The sequence below is a fragment of the Mustela putorius genome, unplaced genomic scaffold (assembly GCF_011764305.1).
Source record: "Mustela putorius furo isolate JIRA1106 unplaced genomic scaffold, ASM1176430v1.1 tig00000242_pilon_pilon_pilon, whole genome shotgun sequence".
Classification (NCBI taxonomy): Eukaryota; Metazoa; Chordata; class Mammalia; order Carnivora; family Mustelidae; genus Mustela; species Mustela putorius.
The window spans coordinates 17,125,429-17,144,777 of record NW_025421325.1 but is presented as its reverse complement, the minus strand read 5'-3'; the positions used below and the strand labels follow the sequence as shown (position 1 = coordinate 17,144,777).

Genomic DNA, 19,349 nt, shown 5'->3' with positions numbered 1-19,349 from the left:
CTTCATCATCACTTGATAACATTTTATTGTTTTTTTGCCTTTACTATTATTAGAATTCACACATGTTTAGATTCACTCATATATTTACTGGTTTCCTTACTCAAAATTCCATTCCTTTTTGCATCATTCCTTCCCTCTGGTTTTCTTTTTCCTTAGGTAGTTCTTCTCAGTGACAGACTATTGGTGGTGAACTGTTTTATGTGAAAACACTTTATTTTACCTAAATCATGGCGATGATCTAGCTGGATATACAATTCTTGGCTCACAATTCTTTTCCACCAAAAGTGAAGAATCCTCTGGATTTCATCACTGTTGCTGGGAAGTGAAATGTCAGTCTAATGGATGTACCTTAAAATCTGACCTTTCATTCTGGGTTTTAATTTCAATGACTATTTTATGTTTCCAGAAGTTCTACTGGCTCCTTTGTTTTCTAATATGCCATTGTTTATGATTGCAGCTATTCTTTCTCACATTTCCTGTACCTTTCCTTCATGTGTTTAGTTTGTTCTATCTGCTAATTCTTACTTAAAGACAAATAATGGATTGTTTACTCACATGCTGTATAATTCTATATTGAGTTCATTTTTGGTAGTGCTTTATTCTAGGAAACACACATGTTCTGGGTTGAGGATATGTGCCTCTAGAACGAGTTCTGTTTTCCAGACATCTCTGTCATATTAACAAGCTTAAACCACTTTCTTAATATCAATTTTCAATCTGGAGATTCTACCAGATCCCACCGGTATTGAAAATTTGAACATAATAACCATATGAAGGAAAGTCATGGTCTTGAGCTCTCAGCAGATATTCCCTTCCCCAGTGAATCCAGGATTCAGGCTAACAGAAACATCTCTGTGCTCACAGGCAGATATATTTTTTTTCAGTTTTTTTTTTCTTTTCAGCGTAACATAATTCATTGTTTATGCACCACACCCAGTGCTCCATGCAATACATGCCCTCTATAATACCACCACCTGGCTCCCCAACCTCCCAACCCCGGCCCCTTCAAAACCCTCAGATTGCTTGCAGAGTCCATAGTCTCTCATGGTTCATCTCCCCTTCCAATGTCCCTCAACTTAATCTACCTACTCCTTCAGTGAATGTTCAGCCCTTTGAATATCTATAGTCTTATGTGGTGTCTCAATTCTAACACTCACAGGCCTAAGGGTTTTTCTCTTATCTCTATGAAAACTAAAATGCAAGTTACCAAGATTAGCAAACAAACACTCTAAGGGGGCTATAAAATCAATCTGCACACCATATGCTTTTCCAATTCCAACACTCCCTGCTCCCACCATACTTTTACTTTTTTTTTTTTTTTTTAATCTTGAGAGCAAAATATGCATTTTGTAGCAGTGGGGATTTCTATTTATCTAGCCTGCTATTTTGCCAAAACCAGAAACCTCTTCCAGTCTTTTCTCTAAGCATGAATAGACATGCTTCCAAAAACATACAAAATGTTTCAAATCGTGACTCTTTTAAGCACTGTCCCAATACAAAGAATGAGCTGGCTCAAGCTGTGCTCTTTTCCAATCTTCATCTCTCCTCCCCAAAAACCATGCCAAAAGACACTTGGATTGGTATTCTTTGTCTTTTCCATTTATGCACTAATTTTTTTTTTAAGATTTATTTGTTTTTTTGACAGACAGAGGATCACATGTAGGCAAAGAGGCAAGCAGAGAGAGGGGGGAGGCAGGCTCCCTGCTGAGCAGAGAGCCTGATTCTGGGCTCGATCCCAGGACCCTGCGATCATTATGCAAGCCAAAGGCAGAGGCTTCAACCCAATGAGCCACCCAGGTGCCCTTATGCACTAATTTTTGGGGGCCATTTTTAAAGACTTACCTCTTTCATAAAGGTTTCTCCAACTACACTAGATTATTCAACTCTCTAAACACATACTCTATTCAGTATCAGAGAATTAAGAACTTAATCAACTGTTCACTGGTTTTATTTAAGTAATTTATTTCTCACCAGCTGGATTAAATCTCTTTATAGAAAGAAACTATTTTTCTCACCACTTCTGAAATCCCCTCTACTAAACTCTACAAAGTTCAGGTACCTGATCACTGCTCAATAAATGGATGATACTAGCTCTAAGTCATAATTTATATATTCACTCTCCTTCAAGTTTAAGATTTACAGCCTAGATAGTCTTGGTCCAAGGAAAATAAAATATTGTAAAATAAGGGAATTTCACAGCCAGGAGGAGGCTTGAAGTCCACCTGGACTTGTTCAGGAGTCCACACACTTTCATAATTTAGGAATGTTACATAATTTCCTCCTTAAAGTGATGTTGAAAATCCCTACCTACCTCCAGAGGATTCAATAACATTCATGAAAAATATTTGTGGGACACAGCTAAAACAGTGGTGAAAAGAAAATGTATGCACGGAGAGCCTACATTAGAAAAGAGGAAAAGTCTCAAATCAATAACCTAGGCTCCTACCTCAAGAACCTAGAAAAAGAACAAAATAAACACAAAGCAGAAGAAAAGAAATAAAGAGCAAAAATCAATAAAAACCAAAAATGAAATATCAATAGAACAAAGAGGTTTGTCAAGAGTTTTGACAAACTTTCAAGACTGACAAAAATGGGGGGGGCACTTGGATGGTTCAGTTGGTTAAGCATCTGCCTTCAACTCAGGTCATGATCACAGGGGCCTGTTATCAAGTGCCACATTGGACTCCCTGCTCAGTAGGGAGTCTGCTTTTCCCTCTGCCCCTCCCCTCTGCTCCTGCTCTCTCTCTCACTCTCAAATAAATAAAATCTTTAAAAAAAAAAAAAAAAACTAAGAAAAAAAAGACACAGATTGCCAGTGTCAAGAACGAAATAGGGAATATCACTACAGTGCCTATAGACATCAAAAATGTAATAAGGGAAGAATGAAAAAACTCTACACACATAAATTTGACTTAGAGGAAATGGAACAATTCCTTAAAAAACACAAACTACCACAACTTACCCAATATTAAATAATTAATTTTATAATTATTAAATAAATTAACTTTATAATTCTAAAACTCCCCAAAGAGTAATCTCTAGCCCCAGATAACACAATCTCTACCACAGGGAACACTTTCTAGTTCATTTTATAAACCTAGCATTTCCCTAATACCAAAACCAGACAAAAACAGTGCCAAAAAAAGAAAGCTACAAATAGCTCTCATGAATATAGGCACAAAACTACTTAATAAAACATTAGTAAACAAAATTCATAATATATTTTAAAAAACTAAATTGTGTTGCATTTAAGTAGGGAAGTATTATTTTCATATAGCTAATCTTACCCAGAATAATGAAAATCCTCTCCATTTATTCACACCTTCCTTGATTTCTCCTATCAAAATGTTCTGCCATTCACACACACACACGCTGTCTCATACTAGTTAATTTTTATTTTATGTTTTTAAATCATCTGTTCTCTTGGTTCTTCACTCCTTCACAACTTTTTTTTTTTTTAATCTTATTTATTTATTTGGCAGAGATATACAGAGAGAGCCCAAGTAGAGCAGCAAGCAGAGGGAGAGGGAGAAGCAGGCTCTCCGCTGAGCTTGGAAGCCCAATGTGGAGCTCAATCCCAGGACCCTGGGATCATGACCCGAGCCTAAGGCAGCTGCTTAACCAACAGAGCCACCCACGTGCACCTCCTTCACCACTTTTAAAGACAGTGGTTCTTCACCAGTTCCTCCTTTGTCCTCCTCTTTCAGTCTTCACTTACTAGACCTAGCCAATTAGCTTCAATTAGCTCTCCTAACTGGATAACTGGATGACTCAAATTTACCTCTCTAAACTTGACCTCCTCCTGATATCTCTTTCACATGGTCAGTAACAGAGACATCCGTACCTTAATGTTCCAATGGCAGTAAGAGTACATCTATGATTACAAGGAGGGTACAGTACCAAGTTTCTTCTCCCAGCAAAGAGAGAGAGAAAAAAATTCTAACTACTTTGTACATAGAGATTTACCATGCAGATCATGGCTGATGCCCTACTTTCTACTATTTCCCTCCTCAAAAAAATTCTGCTGGTAACTGCAAAGTAGAATTCTTCATCTGTTAGCCACTCACTCCAAGGCTTGAAACAAACTATGTTCCTGGAAAGCAGAAGTGGTAAATAACTCAATTCAAACGTCCAAGAGGTAGGGTGCCTGGGTGGCCCAGTCAGTTAAACATCCATCTCTTAATCACAACTCAGGTCATGATCTCAGGGTCCTGGAATCAGGCTCCACACTCAGCAGGAGTCGGCTTGAGGATTCTCTCCCTCTGGCCCTTCCCTTGCTCGTGCTCTCTCTCTCTCTAAAATAAATATCTTTTAAAAACAAAACAACAACAACAAAAGAAATCAAAGTCCAAAAGGTAAGCTGAGAAGTTGGGGTTCAGTTCTAATTTAGAATTCTTCATGCATTTGTATTCCCCCTCTTATCTTCTCATGACTATAACTCAATATACCAATGCCCTCTATTACTGCTTTTTCTTTGCAGTGGCCTTCTAGCATTCCTTACCACAACTGCCAAACTATCAGCTGGAACATTACCTGTAATCAGCACTCGGCTTTCAAGAGTTTGATGATACAAAACTATCCTACTAACTACTGACTGGACTTTTCTTCTTTTAAAACCAAACACTCTGATACTGAAACTCCTTGTCATGGACCTGGGATATCTCTGCTTATTCAGGTCTTCTTTTATGACTTTCAATAAACTTGTATAATTTTCTTCATGCCAGAAAAAAATCAGCAAAACTAAACTAAAACACTCAATGAAAGATTAAAAAAAAAAAAAAAAAAAAAAAAAAAAAGCAGGAGGAGGAAAGAAGGGAATGGCGGGTTCCATTTGGGCTGCCATCATAGATCATATCTGAAAAGTATGGGGCAAGAAACAGAAAAATTCAACACTTTCCAGATTTTCTCACATGAGGAAACCAAAGCACAGAGGTTAGGTAATTTGCCTAAGATCACCCATACTAAATAAAACTTGGCTTCAAATCAAACTCTTAGACCTGCTTTGATGTGAAGGTTGATTTTAGAGTTGCCCACACTCTTAATCCCTTAACCATTACGATGAACTGCCTATGATATTAACTCAAGGAACACACATAAGGAACATGCATATTATACATAAATTATTTTAAAATTATCCATATTCTATTGCTTCACTGTAATCGTGGATAATAATTATAATTACAACACAGTAATACTAATTCAGAACATAGAGCTAACACTACATTCATATTTAAAATATTTAACTGCTCTATCCCAGAAACTAATAATACACTGTATGATAACTAAATTGAATTTAAATAAAAAATTTTTTAAAAAGGAAAAAGGTATGTATCTGCTTTAAAAAAAAAACAGAGAGAGACAATAATATACTCAGAAGAAAATATCTTTGCCAGTGTACCTATGATTTACCTGTGTATCTGATGCACGTAGTACTATTTTTTTTCATGTAAGACAAACTGGCCCATCAACGAAGCAGAATTTCATTACAACCCAGGTGCAGGTTCTACAGATTTGTTTGTACGTTGTTGCTGTAACTGCCACAAGCCCTTCAAATAAGGTAAACATAATTCTGTACAGGAAATCACTTCAGCAAGGTTGCTGAAAGCAGTATTTCAGAGGTTTGTTTTGTTTTTAAATACTAACAACCCAAAAGAACATCATTTCCTGATTTCCTACCAAACACAGGCATGACAAATAGCCTGTTACAGCAAGGTAGCACCTAGTTCAAAAATCAGGAAGTATGTTAATAATTAGTAAAACAATTCTCCAATACTAGCACTACTGTTAAGAGTCTGACTACTCTCTTTTATTGTTCAAAATAACAAAAGGCACTTTTCAGAGAAGCTAACTATAGATAAAAAATGACTGATAAGAACTGCAAGTAGGCACTTCACAAGGTAAAGGAGATAGTGGCCATGTGTTGTTTTTTTTTTATTTAAATTCCAGTTAACATATAGTGGAACATTAGTTTCATGTGTGCAACATAGTGTTTCAACACTTGCATACAACACCCAGTAACTCATCACACCAAGTGCACTCCTTAATCCCCATCTCCTATTTCACCCCCACCCACCTCCCCTCTGGGAACCATCAGTTTGTTCTCTACACTTAAGAATCTGTTTCTCAGTTTGCCTCTCTTTTTTTTTTCCGCTTTACTTGCTCTGTTTCTTAAATTCCATATGTGAGTGAAATCATATGCATCGTATTTCTTTTTCTCTAACTTAGTTCACTTAGCGTAATACTCTCTTGCTCCATTCATGTCACTACAAAATGGCAAGATTTCATTCTTTTTTATTGCTAAGCAATATTCCATTGTGTGTACACACACACACACACACACACCCCTCATCTTTTTTATCCATTCATCAGTCGATGGACACTTGGCTGACACTTGGGTTTATAATTTGGCTATTACAGGTAATGCTGCTACCTGTAAACACTGGCATGCGTGCACCCCTTTGAATTAGTGTTTCTGTATTTTTTGGGTAAATACCTAGTAGTGCAATTGCTGGACTGTAGGGCAGTTCTATTTTTAATTTTTTTTCAGGAACCTCCATACTGTTTTCCAGAGTGGCTATACCAGCTTGCATTCCCACCAACACTACAAGAGGGTTCCTCTTTCTACATCCTTGCCAACATCTGTTGTTTCCAGTGTTAATTTTAGCCATTCTGACAGGTGTGAGGTGATTATCGTATTGTAGTCTTGATTTGTATTTCCCTGATGATGAGTGATGTTGGGCATCTTTTCATGTGTGTTAGCCAACTGTATGTATTCTTTGGAAAAATGTGAATTCATGTTTTCTGCCCATTTCTTAACTGGATTGATTTTTAGGTGTTGAGTTTGGTAAGTTCTTTATAGATTTTGGATACTAACCCTGTATTAGATATGTCAAATATCGTCTCCCATTCCACAGGTTGCCTTTTAGTTTTGTTGATTGTTTCTTTTGCTGTGCAGAAGCTTTTTATTTTGATGTAGTCTCAATAGCTTATTTTTTCTTTTGTTTCCCTTGCCTCAGGAGAAAGATCTAGAAAAATGTTGCTACAGCTGTCAAAGAGGTTATAGCTTGTGTTCTCCTCTAGGATTTTTTTTGGATTTCAGGTCTCACATTTAGGTCTTTAAGCCACTTTGAGGGTTTTTTGTCATTGGTGTAAGCCAGTGGTCCAGTTTCACTCTTTTGCATGTAGCTGTCCATTTTTCCAACACCATTTTTTCAAAGAGACTATATTTTTCCCACTGAATATTCTTTTTGCTCTGTTGAAGATTAATTCACCACACAGTTGTGGATTCATTTCTGAGTTTTCTATTCTGTTCTATTTCTATTCTATTCTGTTCCATTGATCTGTGTCCAGTTTGTGCCAGTACCATAGTGTTTTCTTCACTACAGCTTTGTAATATATATTGAAGTCCAGAATTATGATGCCTCCAGCTTTGCTTTTCTTTTTCAAGGTTGCTTTGGCTACTCAGGGTCTTTTGTGGTTCCATTCAAATTTTAGGATTATTTGTTCTAGCTCTGTGAAAAATGCTGATGGTAGTCTGATAAGGACTGCATTAAATGTGCAGATTGCTTTGGGCAGAATAGACATTAAGCAATATTTGTTTTTCTAATCCATAAGCATGGAATATTTTCCCATTTCTTTGTGTCTGTCTTCAATTTCTTTTATCAGTGTTTTATAGTTTCCCGAGTATAGATCTTTCACCTCTTTGGTTAGGTTTATTCCTAGGTATCTTATTGGTTTTGATGCAACTGTGTATGGGACTGATTCCTTAATTTCTCTTTGTGCTACTTCATTATTGATGTATAGAAATGAAACACATTTCTGTACATTGATCTTGTATCCTGCGACTTTACTGAATGCATTATCAGTTCTAGCAGGCTTTTGGGACGTGTGTTTTCACAGTACAACAACCACAATAGCTTATTTACTGGACAAACCTAATTTGGATATAAAAGAAGGGAAACAGAAAGTTGTCACCAATTAAAAACCAAAATGAGGTAAGAAAAACTGACTGTACTCTGATCTACTGAGTTGAGAGTTAAGATAAAGATCCAGAGAACACCATCGGTAAGCCACCCTTATTACAGAGCTTTTAGAAAGAGAAAAACATGGGGAGGGTCTGTACTATGGTGAGTGCTGTGAAGTGTGTAAACTTGGCGATTCACACACCCGTACCCCTGGGGATAAAAATATATTATATGTTTATAAATATAAATAAATAAATAAATAAGAAAGAGAAAAACAGGTATTCTTTGGACTCAAGAGCAGATTTCTAAGGCCAAAGATGTTCCACAAATACCACTCACAGACAAATCAAGGTATTAACAAGTAAACAAAGATTCTTGATTAACCCAGGTCACCTGTTTAGTCTGTGATAAACCTGAAACCTGAAGTCTCAATACCTTGGTAAGTCTTGAATTTGAAAATTATCCCATTTCCTATTATCTATTTCCCTTACCACCAGTTTGATAACATCCCACATACCAAAAACACATTGTCTCACCAGTCAGTTTTAACTAAGGTTACAAACCAGATTCACGACTCACTCAAGAATTTCTTTCAAATGACAGACCCAGGCTCAGTCTACATTAACTGAATCAGAACTTCAAAGCATGGGGCCCAGGTTCCTATGCTTTGACAGAACTCCCAAGTGATTTTAACACAGGGTACTCAACTCTAACTCAAAACCACTGGACTAACAAAGAATTAATGACAACCTCTATCCTGATCAATGACATCTGACTCAATGTAATTATAGATAACTAAGGAAGACAAAAAACACCACACCTTATTCATGTAAGAGTTCTACAGATTACATCATACACCCTTGGAAGACATAGACAGTATGGGAGACTTTCATTTGTTATAAATTATATTTATTTATATTTACAGCATACTCTAGATAACATACTTTATACATATTATCTCATTTCATCCTCACATCAGCCATCTGGGATTGGGAATTGTTATTTATCCTTTACAGATAAAGAAGTGGGAATCATTGAGGTTAGGCAACTTGTTCAAGGCCATACAGAAAGCAAGTTGAGGAGCCCAGGTACAAACCCAGGTCTATCTGACCTATAGCCTACTTACTACTCACATGTTTACTCTTTGTTTACTCAACATTCATTTTGCCTTCATTCATTTAAAAATAAGCATGTACTAGTTTTATAAAGAAAAATATTATCTTGCTGCAGTCCCTTCAAAGTACACCACACTAGATTTTTCAATAAATAATGTAACAATCAGCTTTTTGGAAAAAATAAAGTCAGATTCCTGCATGACAAACCAAATCCAAAAATAAATCCCAATGGATTCTAGAGGTAATTGTAGTAAGTGAAACCATAAAAAGAACAAAAAGAAAACATGTAGTATCATCTCAAAGTTAAGTACAGCCACTTCTATAAGAAATCAAAGAAAAACAATCTGTAGAAGTTCCACAGATGTGACTACATACAAATCAAAAGCTTCTATGTATTTTTAAAAAATGTTTAGATTCACTAAAAAGACTGGGAGAAGCATCTGCAACATGACTTCACTTTAAGAGAAGTAAAAGCAATACAACAGTGATCAAAGGAAATAAACAGGAAATTACAATGCATACTTCATTTTATTTTGCTTCATTTAATTGCACTTCACATGTACTATGTTTTTACAAGGGGAAGGTTTGCTGCAACCCGAGTCGAACAAGTCTATCTGCCATTTTTCCAACATTTGCTCACTTCATGTGTCTATGTCACATTTGGTAATTCTCAAAATTATTTCAAACATTTTCATCATTATTTTATTTGTTAAGATGATCTGTGATCAGTTGATGTTACTACTGTAATTACTCTGGGGCACCAACAAACTGTGTCCAGCCAGAACGGCAAAATTAATAGACAAATGTGTGTGTATTCTGACTCCTCCACCTATGCTGTTCCCGTCTTTCCCTCTCCTCAGGCTTCCCTATTCCAAGATACAACAATACTGAAAATACGCCAGTTAATAACCCTGTGGTGGCCCATAAGTGTTCAAGTGATAGGGAGAGTCACACATCTTTCACTTTAAATCAAAACCCAGGAATGATTAGCTTAGTAAGGAAGGCATACTGAAAGCCAAGGAAAGCATGCTGAAAGTTGAGACAGGCCAAAAGCAAGGTCCCCTGTGCCAAACGAAACAAGCTGTAAATGCAAAGGAAGAATTCTTAAAGGAAATTAAAAATCTTCACACAAATAATAAGAAAACAAAATAGCCTTATTGCTGATACAGATGGAGCAAGTGGTGTGGATGGAAGTTCAAACCAGCCATGTAACATTCTGTTAAAGCAAAGCCTAATCCGGAGCAAGGCCCTACCAGTCTTCAACCAAAGCCTAATCCAGAGCAAGGCCCTAACAGTCTACAATTCTGTGAAGGCTGAGAGAGGCAAGGAAGCGGAGAAGAAAAGTCTGAAACTAGCAGAGGCTGGTTCGGGAGGTTTAGAGAAATAAGCCATCCCTATAACATCAAAGTGCAAGGTAAAACAAGTGCTGCTGTAGAAGCCGCAGCAAGTTATCCAGAAGATCTACCTCAGATAATTAATGAAGATGGCTAAGCTAAACAACAGATTATTAACGTAGATAAAATAGCGGCCTCTTGAAATATGTCACCTAGGCCTTCCATAACTAGAGAAGTCAATGCCTGCCTTCAAAGCTTCAAAGGACAGACTATCTTGTTAGAAGCCAATGCAGCTAGGCTGAAGCCAATGCTCAATGATCATTGTGAAAATCGGAGGGCCCTTAATTGTGCTAGATTTACTCTGCCTGTGCTCTATAATGGGAAAAAATGCCTGGATGACAGCACATCTTTCTCCAACACAGATTACTGAATATTCTAAGCACACTGTTGAGACCTACCACTCTGAACAAAAGACTTCTTTCAAAATATTACTGCTCATTGACCACATTACCTGGTCACTCATGACCAAGAGCCCTGATGGAGATGGTAAGATTCATGTCGCTTTCATGCCTGCTAACACAATGTCCATTCTGCAGTCCACAGATCAAGAAGTTATTTCAATTCTCAAGCCATATATTCTTAAATAGTACATTAAATAGCTACCAGAGAGTGATTTCTCTGACAGATTCCGGGCAAAGTAAATTGAAAACCTTCAGGAAAGGATTCACCATTCTAGGTGCCATGAAGAACACTTGTGATTCATGGACAGAGGTCAAAATATCAACAAGAGCTAAGACTGGAAGAATCTAATTGCAATCTTCATGGAGGACTCTGGGAAGAGGGTTGGGTTTCAAGACTTCAGTGCTGGAATAACTGCAGATGTGGTGGAAACAGAGAACTAGAATTAGATGTGGAGCCTGAAGATGGGAGTGAACTGCAGCAATCTTGTGATGAAACATTAATGGACGAGGAATTATTTCTTACAGATGAGCAAAGAAAGTAGTTTTTTGAGATAGAAACTACTCCTTGTGAAGATCCTGTGAAGACTGTAGAAATGACAACAAATGGGTCAGAATATTACAGAAACTTAGATGATAACATAGCAGTAGGTCTGAGAGGACTGACTCCAGATTTGAAAGAAGTTCTACTGTGCATAAACTGCAAACAGACAGCATCACATGCTACAGAGAAATTGTTTGTGAACGAAGAGTCAACTGATGTGGCAAACTCCACTGCTGTCTTATTTTAAAAAACTGCCACAACCACCCCAGCCTTCAGGACCACTACCCTGATCCATCAGCAGCTGTCAGCACTGAGGCAAGACCCTTCACTAGCAAAAAGACTGACCTGCTGAAAAATCAGATGACAACATATTTTAGCAATAAAGTATTTTTTAATTAAGGCTTATACATTTTTTAGACATAATGCCATCATACACTATTTTAATTGACTATGCTACAGTGTAAACATAACCTTTATATGCACAGGAAAACAAACAAACAAAAAATCATCTGACTTGCTTTATTGTGGTATTCATTTTATTGCAGTGATCTGGAGCCAAACCTGCAATGTCTCTGAGGTGTGCCCGCATACAAAAAAAGGGGCCCAAATAATAAATAGTTTTAAATGATTAATTATCCTGGCAATCATAGAAATGTTCAGATAAACAAGATACAATGACATTTTCCACATACAAATAAACAAAGAGTTGTAAAATTAGAATATATGGTGCTAACCAGGATCAAGGATAACATTCCCACACTCTGCTGCTGGGAGTGAAAATTGGCAGTCCTTCCAGAACACAATTTGGCAGGAAGTGATAAGTGCCCTGAAACTGCCTCCACTCTAACCCCACAATTCCACTTCCAGAAATTATTACTAGGTAAGAATCACAAATGAGACAAAGGATTTAACTTCAAGAATATTCACATCACAACATTAAAAAGTATACCACTTAAGAGTACTATACATCCCTGCACTACATTGGCAGCTACACACTGTGGCAGGAACTCGCTTGTATTAGTAGGAAGGTAAACAGAAAAGTAATTTGCCACTTGTAACAGAAGTCTTTAAAGTGTTCAGCAATTTCACTTTCTAGGAATATATTCCATGTGAACACAGCTTTCTTTTTAACAGCATACAGAGAAAGAAAAGTTTAAATTAAATGTTCAAAATGAGAAGCATGGTTAAGTATTAAGTATGATAAAATCCATGTCATTAAAATGATTATCAAGCTGTCAATAAGTTTTTCAATCACTTTATATAAAATTGCAAAATGTTCACAATACACTGCAAAGTGGAAAAATACAGATTCCACTATACTGAAGAGAGGGGGAAGAAAGACAAGCTTTCAAAATTAAGGTCTTCAGGGGCACCTGGGTGGCTCAGTGGGTTAAGCCTCTGCCTTCGGCTCAGGTCATGATCTCAGATCTCTGGGATCAAGCTCCACATCGGCCTCTCTGCTCAGTGGGGAGCCTGCTTCCCCCTCTCTCTCTGCCTGCCTCTCTGCCTACTTGTGATCACTTTACGTCAAATAAATAACTAAAATCTTAAATAAATAAATAAGGTCTTCAGCTGGATTTTGCTAAAGTGTCTTCCTGGAGCAGTCACTGACATGCAAGCGCCTGGAGTATAAACTAATTTCTCCAAGGTTTTCATGTCTCGAGAAAACATGATTTTTATTTTACACTATGAATGAGACAGAGAACTGAAGTAAAACTGTGCGAAGTCATACATAAATCAGCTTTAGGACTCAGGCATCCAACTGCAACCTTCATGGGTGAATTCAAATCCAGACTCCACAGTTTTGCTGCCCCTTTCCTTTACCCCCTGATTCACTGGGTCCCCCTAACTTCACAATTTCTTGTCCTTCTGGACTCATATTCTCTTTATCCTTTTTTAATTCATAAATTAAAGGACTGAACTAAATGACCTCAAAGAGCCTTTTAGATTCTTGGACCCCACTGATTTACCACCAACTGGCACACAAAAAGCACATACATACCTATTTTACTGTGGGGTAAAATTTTACTCACATGTCAACTTAGGGCAGCAAGACTCTTCCCAAGACCTCCTTTTGTTTCACCTCCAAGGTTTTAAGCATAATGCTTTCTTTGAAGGCCCCCCTTAATTTTCCACTGAACCCATTAATAACAGGGTGCCCATCAATTACTTTCTAAGCCATAGTGCTTCTATATTTTACAGCTCCACTTCAGAGATAAAAACCTCACATTGGGAAAAGTAAGTCAAGGCTGGAAAAAACTTCAGGATACAAAAAGATTTTATCAGTCTGGACTATCCAAGCAGATGAAATTTAATAGAGATAAAGGCAAAGTTCAGCACTGTATCTTAAAACTACATGGAAATGACATGGTTTAACAGTAGCAGAGACATAAACAGAGCTGTAATTTCAGTTGATGAAAATTTCAGGAAGTCAAGAATATAGGACGGGTTAGGGAAAGACAGTCCTTACCATCTTGTTTTTTTTTCTTTTTTTTTTTTTTTTTTTAACCCAGTGTCAAAATGGAAAAGAGTAATGGTTACTCTCTGCTCTGTAAGGTAACACTATAGGTTGACTACCGTAAGCTGTGCTGAGGCCACTTTAAAAGGGACAACATTAACAAAGTAAATGGAGGGCAGAGGACTAAGAAGCTGATGAAGGGATTTGAAACTGTCAAATAAGAAACATCTGAAGGAAATGGGAATATTTACCCTGTGCAATAGAAGAGCTAGGAAAAGGAGAGCAGTAACTACAGGAGCCCTCAAAGTGAAGCAAAAGAATGAAGTCAGTAGGTAGAGACTTTAGCAAAATGGACAGTATATTACCATGAAAGGGAGATTACCACAGTTAGAAATGCAAGCTCTGTATCACTGAGTCCTCTAATTTTCTTTCCTCCAGAAAAGCCAGAAATTTTTATCTGAAATCTCCCCATTTCTGAAAGTCCACTCCTAATTTAAGTTTTTGCATAATCTGGGCAGCCAAATGATATGTATGCAGGCCTCTTTTGACAAAGCACACCAGTTTGCAATTTGTGTCTTGGGAAAACATGATGGCTACCTTCCAACATCTGAAAAACTGTCACAAAGAAGAGGCAGAGACATGTTTTACACTGCCCTAAAAAGTGACAATTACAGAGAGGCCAACTGCATGTCAACAAGGGAAAAGAAAACTAGTTTACAAATTCCAATGGGACATATTCAAATGGAGACAGGTCAATAAGTAGTATTGGCCGGGTCAAGAATTCTGCACTTATTACCACTGGCCTTGGTCAAAACCTCCCCACATCTCAGTTTTCTTTCTTACCTTCCCTTCCCCTCAAAAGAAGAAACAGTATTAACATTTAGCCATCTATCTCTCAGAATTACTGTAAAAATCAAAACCCATGTAACAAAAAAAGAAATACATAAAAGTACTCTATAATGGCAAAGAACAATAGTAATTATGACATTATCATAACCTGCCATCATAAGGTATTTATCTATTTCTTTTATTATACAAGCTAAGGGTATACTCCCAATCTAATTCATTTCCTGCCACAGAATATCAAACATTTGTTGAAAAAAATGTTTAAAGTGTTTTAAAAATGCTAAATGTTGAGAGAACAAAGTTAAAATGATAACAATATAAAGAAGATAGGATAACAGAGAAAACAGTCACCAAAGCAAACATCCAGGATGTTAATCATTAACATTACCAACTAGTCTAAAAGGAACTGCACACAACTGAACACACAAAAGTAAGGACACATGTATGAGGGGCTGATGCACTAGGGCAGACAGTGATAAACTACAGCCAGCTGCCTCTTTTGTAAATAAAGTTACACTAGAACACAAACTTGCTCATTCAGTTATGGATTACATGTTTGTACTACTGTATGTATTTATTGTATATATGTATTATGTAGATGCTGCTTTCGCTCTGCAGTAGCAGAGCTGAAGAGCTGCAAAACCTAAAATAGTTATTATTTGGTCCTTTACAGAAAAAATTTACCTACTTTTCTGTAAAAGTACTCTTCGGTTGCAAACCACACAGGTGGCTGAATGATGAGATACCTCATCTTCCTGTGGCTCCATCCCTAGGATTTTACTGGGTCGTTTCGATGCATGTGAGCAAAATCCCAAACTAAACATTAAAGCCTGAGTATAGGGGAGATAAATGTGCGCTAAATGGAGACCCCATATTCCTCTACACACTCAAGATTACAAAATTTTTAATACTATCTCTCTTCCACGTAGTAACATCACCAAAAAGATGTGAAAAATTCCCCGTGTACAAGGAGTGTGGGACTGATTCAGGCAGGAAAAGATCATGCTACCTCCATCCCTCTTAAGTTCTCAAACTCTCATATGTCTAAGCTCGACTATTTGCATGGAACATACAAATGCATGAAAAATCTTTTGGTTATCCTATCATTATAGGTTTTCAAAGTAGTTACCAAAAATTAAGAGGAAATAAAAATAAAATGGAAATAAATATGCTAACAGAAGTTTTCTGATATAAACTTAATATCCAGCAGAAATAAGTGCAGTTTTAGGACTTCATGGAAGATTCATATTCTTTGGCTCATTCTGAACTTATTACCACATGCAAAGTCGCTCAAATCTCTACCAACGGTAGATTGAGACAGATCTTCATTTTCCTAATACCTGACTCTACCTCTATTTCTGGCAATATTTCCAACCCTCCTCCAGGGCATTACTTGCCAGTCACACCTCAGATAGGGAACACACACACACAGCCCTTCCACCATTCTCTCCTGCACCGAGACTTTTCACTCAACAGATAGCCTAGTGCCCAGAGGGAAAGGGCAAGTCCTTATCTAATCCCCACATTCTTCTTACAGCTTCCAACCATCCTTTGAACCTTCCACTGTGTCCTGTAAGTCCACTACTCAGGCTTACTCCATGTCTTATTTCTCTCTAACCTGCTCATTTAAAGTCTTTTTACTCATAGGTTAAAACTCTGAGACCTAATCATTAAGAGGTTCCAACTACATGCCAAACATTTAATGCCAGTTTGTTGGGTTTTTTTCCCCCTAGAAAATGAAGAGAAGGGGCGCCTGGGTGACTCAGTGGGTTAAGCCTCTGCCTTCAGCTCAGGTCATGATCTCAGGGCCCTAGGATTGAGCCCCCCCCACACCACCATCGGGCTCTCTGCTCAGAAGGAAGCCTGCTTCCCTTCCTCTCTCTCTGCCTGCCTCTCTGCCTACTTGTGATGTCTCTCTGTCAAATAAGGAAATAAAAATCTTAAAAATAAAATAAAATAAAATAAAAATAAAATTTAAAAAAGAAAATGAAGAGAAATATGAAGGAATGAAGACACACTCTTGACAATCATTTGGTTAATAGGCATGCCCCCTGAGACCACAGACCACATCTTCAGGTATTAAATAAATATCTCAAGATTCTAATGATCCACAATTCTAATTCTCCTCCAGAAAGCATTTAAGCGAGTTTCCCACATACTTATATGTACTTACAATTCCTCAGCCTCCCCCAGAGGTGGAAGATCAGGAAATTCCCACAGGATAAGGTATTTTTAACTCACCAAGTAACAGTTTTAGATGAGGAAATTTTTAAGTCCCCCTGCTAAATAAGTTGTTGAGAATGTTTAGCTTTACTCAAGACTATCAAGAACCCACAGGTTACTATCCCAGGCACTTCAGATATACCCTATAATAACTGGATAGAACACACCAAAACTAATCTTGAGCAAAACAGGGTAAAATGCTGATAGTCTCCATGATCGCAACACACAAAGATCTTTTAAAAACAAGGAAACATGAGGAGCCCAGCCTTCAAAACTGAAGCTACCTAAATTAGAGCGAAAACAGGACAAAGTGAGGGGAAGAACCGCTAAAGACACCTCCTAAGTAAATCACATAATGCGGGGGGGGGGCGGGGGGGGGAGGTCATACGCTGTTCTGATTTCCTCCTCCTCTTGCATTGGAGTTGAACTAAGAGGACTTGTCAGAAGCCCTTAAGAATTTGTTAAAATGAAAGAAAAGAAGTCCAGGCCAACAAATTCGAGTCTTTTGAGAGCTACAGATAACAAAGAGGAACTGAACCACTGGCTCAAAGTGGAGAAGAGATATACACACTATCTGCAGTCTGGCAGCCCTGCCTGATCTTCAAAGCGCTCGGATTCGTCCTGTCCCCTGCAGCGCGCGGGTCGGGTCACCGGCTAAGATTTCAGTAGCGTGGACAGGCACTCCGCAGTCCCTCTCCTGCCCAGGCAGCGTTAGGCCCATCGCTATAGAGCTGGGCCTGGGCGCAAGAGTCTCAGATGCAGAGAACAGCGGCCCCTGGACCCTCGGACAGGAAGTGGCTATTCCGACTGCAGGCTTATGATCAAAGGAGGTGAACCCCTGAAAAGAACCAAAGCAGGAGCAGCTGCAGGCGACTGTGTGTAAACGCGGCGCGAAGCAGATGGTGGGAGTGTGTGCACAGGGAACAAGGGAGGGGGGCAGACCCGGGCTGCCCCTCCGTCCACAGAAGATGCTCTTACCCAAGCAGCTGGACAAACACAGGGGGCAAAGGAAGGGTGGAGGGCTTAGGCAGAAGACGCTGCACAGCCTGAAGACGAGCTTCCAGAAAAAGGGGTGGAGGTGGGTACGCGGCAACCCCAACGGGCTACCAGGGACGCCGGGGAGGAGGGAGGGTCGCGTTGAGAGCCCCCGGAGCCCAGTTACCCCTCCTCGCTGGTGGCTAAGGCCCTGGAGGTCCTCCCCCCAGACCCTCGAGAAGGCTGGGAAGGCCTACTCCGAGGCTGCACGCCCCCGCCGCGAAGGGCGGCAGCCTCCCCGCGGCTCCCGCGGCCCCGGCACTGCCGGACCCGGTCCCTCCCGCCCCCCTGCCCGGTGCCTAGCGCTTGGGGCCAGCCCCCGATCCCTACCACGAGCGCTTCCGGGCCGCCGCTCCCGGCTGCTCCGAGCTCCAGCCGCCGCCGCCGCCGCCGCCAGGAGTCCGACCGGCTTCCAGTTCAGGGACGAGCCGCCGCCGCCTGCGCGAAACTCGGGTACCCCAAAGCCGCTCTCGCCGCCTGCTGTCCGCCTTCCAGGCCGCGCCGGATCCTCCGCTCCCCCTGCCGGCGGGCAGCCATTTCCGACAAGCGACTGCGGAACTTGCCGAAGTGCGCCGGGCCGGAAATGGCCGAACCTGGGCGCTCGGGAGCCCGGGAGGCGGGGGACGGTCGCCACTTTCCGGACTGCGTCCGAAGGGCCGCCAAGGCCTCGGGCTCCGCCGCCCGGCTCGCCTGAGTCCGGGGGCAGCGGCGGCGGCGGCGGCGCCGGGGATTGTGGGAAACGCGCGGCGAAAGCGAGGGCGACGGCAGCCAGCCCGAGGAGCGGGAAGGAAGGACGCGGCGGGCTCCGCTGGGCCCTCAGACCGGCGTCCTACGGATGCCCCTCGCCCCTTAGAAGAACCTACCTACGGAGTGCGGAGAGAATGCCTCCGACAGCTCTGGAACGGGTTCCGACTCCGAGAAGCTCGGCCGCTTCGAGCAGGCCCGGTGAAATCCAAGTCCAAAAATCAACCCAAACCGGTAGAAAAGGCCCTCCTCAAAGAACGGACCGTCCCCAGCAACAGTCTGGAGTTTTGAAACACTTTGAATGTAACAACAAAGAAAAGGCCTGGCAGCTTGGATGCTTAACAAAACAAACAACAACAAAAACCCCCGGGGCTTTACAAAAACAATAGCTTAATCCAATCCTGTAGCAAAATCAACCAAAACTAGGAGGAAAAAGCAATACCGTTTGCAATACTGAAGAGCCAAGCCCTGTGAACCTGCAAGGGCCCCCTATCCTACAGTCAGTCTTAAGAGACCCTCACACCTGCAAAGTCAGCGCAGAATCTGAAACAATGGGGGTGGGCGAAGCAACTCTACCAGTCTGAAAAGACCCACCTGATCATTATTGTTAACTCAAGAAGGAGTTTAA

General features: G+C 40.0%; 1 protein-coding gene across 4 annotated transcripts in view; it reads right to left on the bottom strand.

Moving 5' to 3' along the window:
* EXTL3 (exostosin like glycosyltransferase 3) overlaps positions 1–19,349 on the bottom strand; it is a 101,826-nt gene that overhangs the window by 64,297 nt on the left and 18,180 nt on the right. The window contains exon 1 of one of the 4 annotated variants that reach the window (XM_004775149.3): positions 18,841–18,967. The exons of 2 other annotated variants lie outside the window; for them this stretch is intronic. The gene's annotated coding sequence lies outside the window, so the exon portion shown is untranslated. Of the gene's footprint in view, positions 1–18,307; positions 18,443–18,840; positions 18,968–19,349 lie in introns of those variants that run through there. One more of the 4 variants, XM_004775148.3, reaches the window with a different exon arrangement.